Source organism: Heteronotia binoei, chromosome 9 (genome assembly GCF_032191835.1).
Source record: "Heteronotia binoei isolate CCM8104 ecotype False Entrance Well chromosome 9, APGP_CSIRO_Hbin_v1, whole genome shotgun sequence".
Lineage (NCBI taxonomy): Eukaryota > Metazoa > Chordata > Lepidosauria > Squamata > Gekkonidae > Heteronotia > Heteronotia binoei.
The window spans coordinates 123,421,618-123,431,278 of NC_083231.1; positions in this window are offsets into that span (position 1 = coordinate 123,421,618).

Sequence of the window (9,661 nt, forward strand, 5' to 3'; positions counted from 1 at the left end):
TGATCTGAGTAGCATGAGCATGCGAAAGCAAGAAAACAGTAATGTGTCAAAATGTGAGAGTGTCTGTTAATGACTATATTGTATTAAGCCTGGGTCAAAAGGAAGGTATTTATATCTCAGGAGATTAATGCACTTTCAATCCACTTTTAGTGCAATTTCCAACTGGGTTTTGCCGGTTCATACAGTAAAATCCAGTCGGAACGTACATTGAAAGTGGATTGAAAGTGCATTCTTTAATGTGTGTGATCGCAGCCCCCCCCTCCGCCCCCCCGTGTTGGTCTGAAGCACAACAGTTAGATTTGAGTCCTCAGGAGACCAACTAGATTTCTGTTGGATAAAAGTTTTCGAGTCAGAGCTCCTTTGTCAGATACCTATTATGTTATATATCAGGGGTGGCCAAAGTTGCTTAACGTAAGAGCCACAGAGAATAAACATCAGATGTTTGGAAGCGGCGAGACAGGAAGGGAGGGAGGGAGGAAAAATGAAAAGAAAGGTGGGAAGAAAGCAAATAAATGGCAAGGGGGAGGAAGGGGGGAGAGGTGGAAAGAAAGCAACTTTAACTTTAAATGCATTCTCCAAGCCACTGGCTAGCTTGGCAAGGAGAAGCGATGAAAAGAGACAAATGCCTTCTCCAAGCCGGCCGATGGGGCAATGGGGGCGTTGAGAGCCCCACAGTATATGTGAAAGAGCCGCACGTAGCTTCTGAGCCCTGGTTTGGTCACCCCTGTTATAGATTTATATTATATTCATAATATCAATATATTAATCCCTTTTGACTATATTTTCTGCGCAGGTGCTGTGTTTGCATTGTGCAAAACGGCTCGCAAGCTGGCTTGTATAAACTGCGGGCTGCGCTACTGTTTTTTGTAAGTAGGGTTCTCCTGTGTGATTTCTGTCCCGCTGGATGTGTCGTGTGAATACTTGCGCGACGCTGCTGTAGTTCTGTCCGGTGATTCCAGACTTCTCAAACACTTCAGGCCAATTTCGAGCTAGACCTTGGATCCTGGTTTCGCCCTGTCCCTAAACGGACCTTCTACACTAAAATCAGAGAATCGTAGAGCCATAGGGTGGGTTTCTCTGATTCTCTGATTCTCGTGTAGAATGTCGGTTTGAGGACAGGGGGAAACTGTTGGTTTTTTGATGCAATTGCACTTCCTGTTGTCATGAGTTAATTAAGTGTTTGCATTTGCATGCTGATGTTTAGCCAGTGGGTAGGTAGAGCCAATGAGAATGTTTGTGCGGACTTCCCGCCAAGGCTAGGTGTCAATATGCATAGCGACCATTGAGGGAGAGCCCTAATAGGCTAATCCATATATTTGGGTAGTGGTCTGAGGGAAACCATTTGGTCAGTTTTATTGCCCTTAGATCTTCAGGCAGTTGAAGTTTTGACTGGAGAGAGTCGAGCTGTAGTTTAGAAGCTAGATAGGATACGGAATGGTGTGCCTCCATGCTTTGCGATCTGAGGCTAGGTGATGGTGGATGCGACAGGTGCCAAGGGATTTCTTCAAGGAGTCCTTGTACCTCTTCTTTGGTGCCCCTCTATTTCGATGGCCGGTGGAGAGTTCGCCATACAGGGCAATCTTGGGAAGGCGGTGGTTTTCCATCCTAGAAATATGCCCTGCCCAGCGCAGCTGCGTCTTCAGCAGCAGTGCCTCGATGCTGGTAACCTCCGCCCGCTTGAGGACTTCAGTGTTGGTCACAAAGTCACTCCAGTGGATGTTGAGGATGGTGCGAAGGCACCATCCACCAGGCTGTCTCTTCCTTTGAGAACGCACGCAGAGCTGGTCTTGAGGACAAAAGGAGATTGAGGAAGAATCGCACTGCTACAGCACCAACCCCAAATCAGACTTTTCCCTGCAGCCACTGTGGCCGGACCAAGCCGAGAGAGAGAGAGGATACGGAATCCTTTCTTGTTTTCTAGAAATCCCAGTCATCCCTTTCCTCATTAGTGAAGTAAACTACTTTTATTCTTAAGGTAAACCGTGTGCCTGGCTGCTATTCGTGGTTCTCTCCACGTTACTCTGCTAATCGTATATCTAAACCCTAACAGAAACCAGGATTCAAGGTCTAGCGGGCCATTTTATTTATTCATTTATTTATAGTTTTATCTTGTAGATTTCTGGCTGGTCCCGGACCTCTTCAGTCCTGCTCCCGATGTACTGAATGTTGGGCGCACTCACGCGACAACTGAACAACGCGTTTCGCAGCTGAATGTTTCCTGCCTGCGCTAGCAAAAATTCAGTCGCAAAACGCGTCGTTTGGTGTCCCGGGAATGCACCCGACGTCTCGCGTTGTGGACTGGGTTGATTCCCTCGGTTGTAAGCCGCCCGGAGTGAGGAAAGAGGACCAGAAACAAGGGAAATCATAAATCAAGGCGAATGCGAAGCGTCCCGCAAGTTGTTTCCGACTTAGGGCAGCCATATGGATGAACAACCTCCAAAGCAGAGAGCTCCAAGCGGGCGGCCGTGTTGGTCTGAAGCGGTTGAACAAAGCAGGAGTCAAGTGGCACCTTGAAGACCAACCCATTTTTATTTAGAACGTAAGCGTCCGTGTGCTCTTAAGCACACTTCATCAGACGAGGAATCCTCCAAAACGTCCTCCCCCTTCGCAGCCCGGCGCCGGGTCCCGCAAACCGAAGGCCCACGCGGCTTCCTCGATCGAGTCCCTCCCTCCGTCTCCCGTCGGGTCTCCCCTTCTCTTTCCCGGCTGCCTCCCGCTTCCCCTGGCCCTGGGTGCACGACTGCAGTGTCTTTCCCAGCGGCTCTTGCCTTCTCGTCATTCCACCCGAGTAGACAGCTCCTCCGCTTAGTCACTTTAGTTTCTAGGCTTGCTAAATTCTAGGCTTTCGTTCAGGCTTGAGAAATATACAGACAAATAAATAAATATGGATCCATGCCAGAAATGGCCTGCAAGGCGGCTCCTTCGCCGGGACAATCATTTTTTTTTTGGGGGGGGGGGTCTTCTTTCAAGAGCCCCGTGGCACGGAGTGTTAAAGCTGCAGTCCTGCGGTCCTAAGCTCTGCTCACGACCTGAGTTCGATCCCTGGCAGAAGCTGGTTTCAGGTGACCGGCTCAGGTTGACTCAGCCTTCCATCCTTCCGAGGTCGGTCAAAGGAGTCCCCAGCTTGCTGGGGGGGGGGGGCGGAATCTAGATGACTGGGGAAGGCAAGGGTCAGATACCCTGTGAATGGTCTGCCGTGAAAACGTTGTGAAAGCAACGTCACCCCAGAGTGGGAGACGACGGGTGCTTGCACAGGGGACCTTTCCTTTCTTCTTCCAAAGCCTTCCTCGGGACAGGAAACGCCGGCGAGGATGTGGAAGCTGGAAGAGAGCAGGGGAGAGAGCCCGCCGCAGCCTCCCTTCCGCCTTGAAGAAATGCTGCCACAGGGCGCAGTGATGGTCACGGGTCGCGCACCTACCGTCTCTTCGTCATGAAATATCCACTTCCAATATGGGAAACAGGAGAGTCCGGGCTGGGGGCTCCTGAAACCTGAGGGCACAAGCTCTCCGGGGCTCTCCGCTCACTTGCTGGCATTCGGCTGACTTACCCGAGAAGTCAAAAGAAGGTTTCTGTCCTAAATCCAGCTCTTGGAAATTTGGGTTTAAAGGCCGGAGGAAAGAGGGGAGTGAGAAGTAGGGATAACTGGTGAAGGGTTTTATCATTTCCTTAGCTGGTGTTGGATTGCCCTGAAAAGTACATAGCGGCCTTCCTTCCTTCCTTCCTTCCTTCCTTCCTTCCTTCCTTCCTTCCTTCCTTCCTTCCTTCCTTCCTTCCTTCCTTCCTTCCTTCCTTTTCTCAAACATCTAAAATTTATTTATTCTATGTGGCTCTTCCTTTCCCCTTCCCTTCCTTCCTTCCTTCCTTCCTTCCTTCCTTCCTTCCTTCCTTCCTTCCTTCCTTCCTTCCTTCCTTCCTTCCTTCCCTCCCTCCCTCCCTCCTTCCTTCTTTCCTTCCTTCCCTCCTTCCCTCCCTCCTTCCTTCCTTCTTTCCTTCCTTCCCTCCCTTCCTCCCTCCTTCCTTCCTTCCTTCCTTCCTTCCTTTCTTTTCTCAAACATCTGATCCATCCTTCCTTCCTTCCTTCCTTCCTTCCTTCCTTCCTTCCTTCCTTCCTTCCTTCCTTCCTTCCTTCCTTCCTTCCTTCCTTCCTTCCTTCCTTCCTTCCTTCCTTCCTTCCCTCCCTCCCTCCCTCCCTCCCTCCCTCCCTCCCTCCCTCCTTCCTTCCTTCCTTCCTTCCTTCCTTCCCTCCCTCCCTCCCTCCCTCCCTCCCTCCTTCCTTCCTTCCTTCCTTCCTTCCTTCCTTCCTTCCTTCCTTCCTTCCTTCCTTCCTTCCTTCCTTCCTTCCTTCCTTCCTTCCTTCTCTCAAACATCTGAAATTTATTTCTTCTATGTGGCTCTTACATTAAGCGAGTTTGGCCACCCCTGGTAATAGACCTCAGCCCCTACTGTTTTATAATCTTAGAGATTATAAATTTTATAAATGATTGCGTGTTCTTATCATTCTTGCTTTGTCTCCGCGGAAACCCGCCGTGAGTTCTGCAAGGTAGAAAGGCGGCTAACAAAGGTTCGAAAGAAATAAAAGAAGTAGAGCTGAAATCACTGAGCTTTGGCCGGATGGTGTCTTGCTCGACCGCAGGAGATTGGCGCTGCCCCCCCCCCCCCCGCGCCTCTGATATGCGGCCAAATCAACGGCAAGTACAGAATTTCGTTGTGTTTGAGAACAAATTCCGGGTGTAAGCTTTTGTGTTCACGCCCACTTCTCCAGAAGTTATGAAGCTCAGAGTTGTTGGGCTGAATTCAGAACAGCAAGGCAACGGCGAGCTTATTCGTCTCGAAACACACTCATGCCGTTCGCGGGATATTTTGCACACCCTTATTTATTTAATGACGCTATTTATAGTCCGCCTTTCTCATTTGGACACCAGGCGGCTTACAGGAGTGAGTTAGTACCCTTGAGGGCTGGGGCATTTCATGAACAGCGCAATAAAGCTTGCAGACCCAATCGGAAGTCTGAAAACAAAACTGTGAAGCAAAGGCGTAACTGTTAACAGGACACAAGCCGTGCAAAAATTAGATCCTCGCTGAGTAGTTCCAGCAAGGGAAACACAGCAGTATAGACCTCTGCCCTGATCACTGATCCAAGTAAGGTTGTAAAAACCATTTTGAGCGATAGATTGTTGGAACCATTCACCATGTGCTACCAAAATGTTAGCAAATACATGTTCAATTCAGAGGTTTAGAGTGGCAGTAATTGGAGTCGAGGCTTAAGCTTAGCAAAAGAAATAAAGTTTACTAGAAAACATCAGGATAGGGTACTTGGGATAAAACAGAGAAACAATCTAGTTTACCAGCTAGTCTATCTATGTCTTACTACATGGCTACTTTCTTTGTCTCAACTGTTCTTCTCCCCAAAAAGCATTTCGCCGGGAAGAAGAGCAATAAAACTTGCATACAAGATCAAAGCATTTCCCACCTAACATCCTCTCTGACCAATGTTGTGTTCACATCTTTGGCGGGCAAAGTAAGAACCATCCCACAATTGAGTTGCGGTCACAATACATCACTTCCTCTATCAGGTAAACAAACAGTTAACTCTATAATGGCTGGAATGTACATAGCTTGTATTCCAACATAGATCGAGGCGGGCAGCCGAGTTGGCCTGAAGCAGTCGAACAAAGTAGGGGTCAAGTCTCACCTTTAAGACCAACCAAGTTTTATTTAGAACGTAAACTTTCATGGGCTCCAAGTGTACTTCATCAGACGGGGAATCCGGTACCGGAAGCAGAGCTACATAGAGCTGGTAGGCCGTGGTTTAGAATGCAAAATGGGACAAGTTTAAGATCCAAGGACAGAATAGTAAAATTATGAAATGGAGCAAACCTTCGATCTGGGTAGCATGAGCGTGAGAAAGCAATAAAACAGTAATATGTCAAAATGTGAGAATGTCTGTTAATCACTCTATTGTAGAAGTCTGGGCCAAAAAAAGAGTACTCCCCAAATCAAAGGTTTGCTCAATTTGTTAATTGTACTGTTCTGTCGTTGGATCTTAAATTTGCCCCATTTTGCATTCTAAACCACTGCCTACCAGCTCTATGCAGCTCCGCTCACCGTACCAGATTCCTCGTCTGATGAAGTGTCCTTGGAGCACGCGAGGGCTCCCATTCTAAATAAAACTTGGTTGGTTTTAAAGGTGAGACTGGACTGCTGCTTTTTTCTCCCGCTTCAAGTTTAGTTTAGCTTTGAGGCACTTTGCCCAGCCCCTGCTTAAACCGCCTAAATAATGGAGGAAGCGATGGCCCCGATCCTGAGAAGTTAAAAAGATCCGGCCAGACGCCGTGTGTCCCTCTAAGTAGAGTTAGTTTTTCAGCTCGCACCGTTTTGTCTTCTCTCAGGAAAAATGGCCCCAGAGCGCATTAAGTTTACGCGGTTGCTCGCGAAGTAGAATTGTTGCTCCCAAGACTCCACAGTTCAGAGGGCGTCTTGATCAAATGTTTCGTTTCCTGACACATGATAACTGGGGCACGTGGGACAGGTGCCAATCATAGGACACATTCATAGGAACGCCTGGTTTGTGATGTCACGTTTGGTGCCCCGCACCCGTGATAGTTCCTTCACACGTGCAAGACCTGAACATATGAACGTATGAAGCTGCCTTATCAGACTCTCGGTCCATCAAAGTCAGTATTGTCTTCTCAGACTGGCAGCGGCTCTCCAGGGTCTCAAGCTGAGGTTTTTCACACCTATTTGCCTGGACCCTTTTTTGGAGATGCCAGGGATGGAACCTGGGACCTTCTGCTTCCCAAGCAGATGCTCTACCACTGAGCCACCGTCCTTCCCTGCTGCAGATATCAAGCGAACATCCGTGTAGCCACATCTGGGGGTGGGGAGGGGCAAGCAAGGGCCTGACTTAGTTCCCCCCTCTTCAGTCGCAGCTTACAGGGCTGTTGTGAAGTCAATGCTCCCTCTAAGCCAGCGGTCCCCAACCTTTTGGGCACCAGGGACCGGTTTTGTGGAAGACGATTTTTCCAGGGACCGGAAAGGGGTATGGTTTCAGGATGATGCAACTGTGCGCTCTATTTCTATTAGTGACGGGGAGAAAAAAAAGACAGGCAAACGAGGTTGAGGGCCGGCTTGCTCTTGCAACGGACACCCTCTCAGCCCCACCCACCTCACAGGGCGCCTGTTGTGGGGGGAGAAGAGAAAGGAGATTGCGAGCCGCTCTGAGACTCTGATTCAGTGAGAAGGGCGGGGTATAAAATCTATTTCTTCTTACATTCATATATGAATTGAGAGCATTTGGCCATCAAAAGGAACGGCTTGCCAGTCAGATATAGCTGCTACAATGTCGCAAGAAAAATCATGGGAAGAAAGGAGATCAAGAATTAAAGAAAAGTGGCTGACGTATCTGAAATGGGCGAAGGAAGAAAGGAGAGTGGACATTCAGTGGAAGCTTCAAGCCCTTTGCCCCTGGCTGGAAGAAGAAAAGGATGCATAGACTAAGGGGGGTGGGTTGGGGGAAAATGTATTATGGATATCAGAAACCATGAAAAGAAACGGATAATGTATAATAACAATAAAATATATACATAGAGAAGAAAAAAAAGGAACGGCTTGCTGCTAACATCAATATTGTAGAGAGCATTTTGCCAGCAAAATCCAGAAGGCTTCTTTTTTGCATCTGGTTAGAGAAGGCGAGGAGCTGCCTACCTTAGGGACCGCCTCTCTCCAGATGTTCCCCAGAGAGCTAGTTCACAAAATCTTTTGAAAATCCCTGGGCCAAAGGAGGCTAAGTTAAAAACAACTCGGGAGCAGGCCTCGATAATGGGGCCGCCCTTGTGCCGAACTCGGCGGCTGCAGCTGGTGCAGAATGCAGCGGCTAGGCTGTTGCTGGGGCTCCCAAGGTGGGAGCACATACAGCCGGGGCTGCGCGGACTGCACCGGCTGCCGGTGGTGTACCGAGTTCGTTACAAGGTGCTGGTTATTACCTTTAAAGCCCTATATGGCCGAGGACCTGTCTACTTGAGGGACCGTCTTTCCCCGTATGAACCCCAGAGAGCGCTGAGGTCAGCTGGAAAGAACCAGCTGAATATCCCTGGGCCAAGGGAGGCCAGATTGAAGACCCCCGGGATCGGGCCTTCTCCATAGCGGCTCTCCTACTGTGGAACCAACTTCCGGAGGAGGTGCGGGCCCTGCGACGTTTAGACCAATTCCGCAGGGCCTGCAAGACCCACCTCTTTAAAATAGCCTTCACTTAATACCGAGCCAAGAAAGTCCTGCTGGATATGTTTTACGTTTCAGTCACTGGATTTTGTGGAAGATCTTAACTATAGCACCATAATGTTAATCTTAATGTAAGTTTTAATGATTTTAAGGATGATTTTATAATTGAAATTGTAATTATTGTATATGGTTTTATTGCACATTGTATTTACGTGTTGTGAGCCGCCCTGAGCCTGCTTTGCGGGGAGGGCGGGATATTAAAAAAAAAGTATTATTATTATTATTATTATTATTATTATTATTATTATTATTATTATTATTATTATTATTATTATTATTATTATTATTATTATTATTATTATAATGGCACCCCAATGGTGGAACCAGCTGCCCTGCGGGATTTTAACCAGTTCCGTAGGGCTTGTCAAACCGCCCTCTTTCAACTAGCTTTTTCAAGTTGAACTTAGCAGTAACCTCAAGCCATCTTTATATATACTGAGTTTGTAGCGCTGTTAAGTTTTACTGGATTTTAGACTATTTTATGTCATTTAATTAATGTATGGACAGTTTTATATTGTCATTGTCTGATTTTATTGCTGTTGTATCATGGTATGTACCGTGTCCTGTAAGCCGCCCTGAGCCTGCCTCGTCGGAGAGGGCGGGAAGAAGAAGAAGAAGAAGAAGAAGAAGAAGAAGAAGAAGAAGAAGAAGAAGAAGAAGAAGAAGAAGAAGAAGAAGAAGAAGAAGAAGAAGAAGAAGAAGATATTGGATTTATATCCCGCCCTCCACTCCGAAGAGTCTCAGAGCGGCTCCCAATCTCCTTTACCTTCCTCCCCCACAACAGACACCCTGTGAGGTAGATGAAGATATTGGATTTATATCCCACCCTCCACTCCGAAGAGTCTCAGAGTGGCTCACAATCTCCTTTACCTTCCTCCCCCCAGCAGACGCCCTGTGAGGTAGATGAAGATATTGGATTTATATCCCACCCTCCACTCCGAAGAGTCTCAGAGTGGCTCACAATCTCCTTTACCTTCCTTCCCCACAACAAACACCCTGTGAGGTGGGTGGGGCTGAGAGGGCTCTCCCAGCAGCTGCCCTTTCAAGGACAACCTCTGCCAGAGCTCTGGCTGACCCAAGGCCATGCCAGCAGGTGCAAGTGGAGGAGTGGGGAATCAAACCCGGTTCTCCCAGATAAGAGTCCGCACACTTAACCACTACACCAAACTGGATCTCTGGGTATAAATAAAAATTTATTGTTGTTGTTGTTAGACGTTCAGGACTGACTTCAGCTCCTAATAGAAATATAGACACTTAAGTGGGGCTGAGAGAATAAGAGAACTTGAAGGAAATAAAGATCTTGCAGAGAGCATTAGCATGGAATTGTAACAAGAGGCTGACAACCTCCGAGGAAGGGTTTTGTTTGGTTTTGCTGTGAACGAAA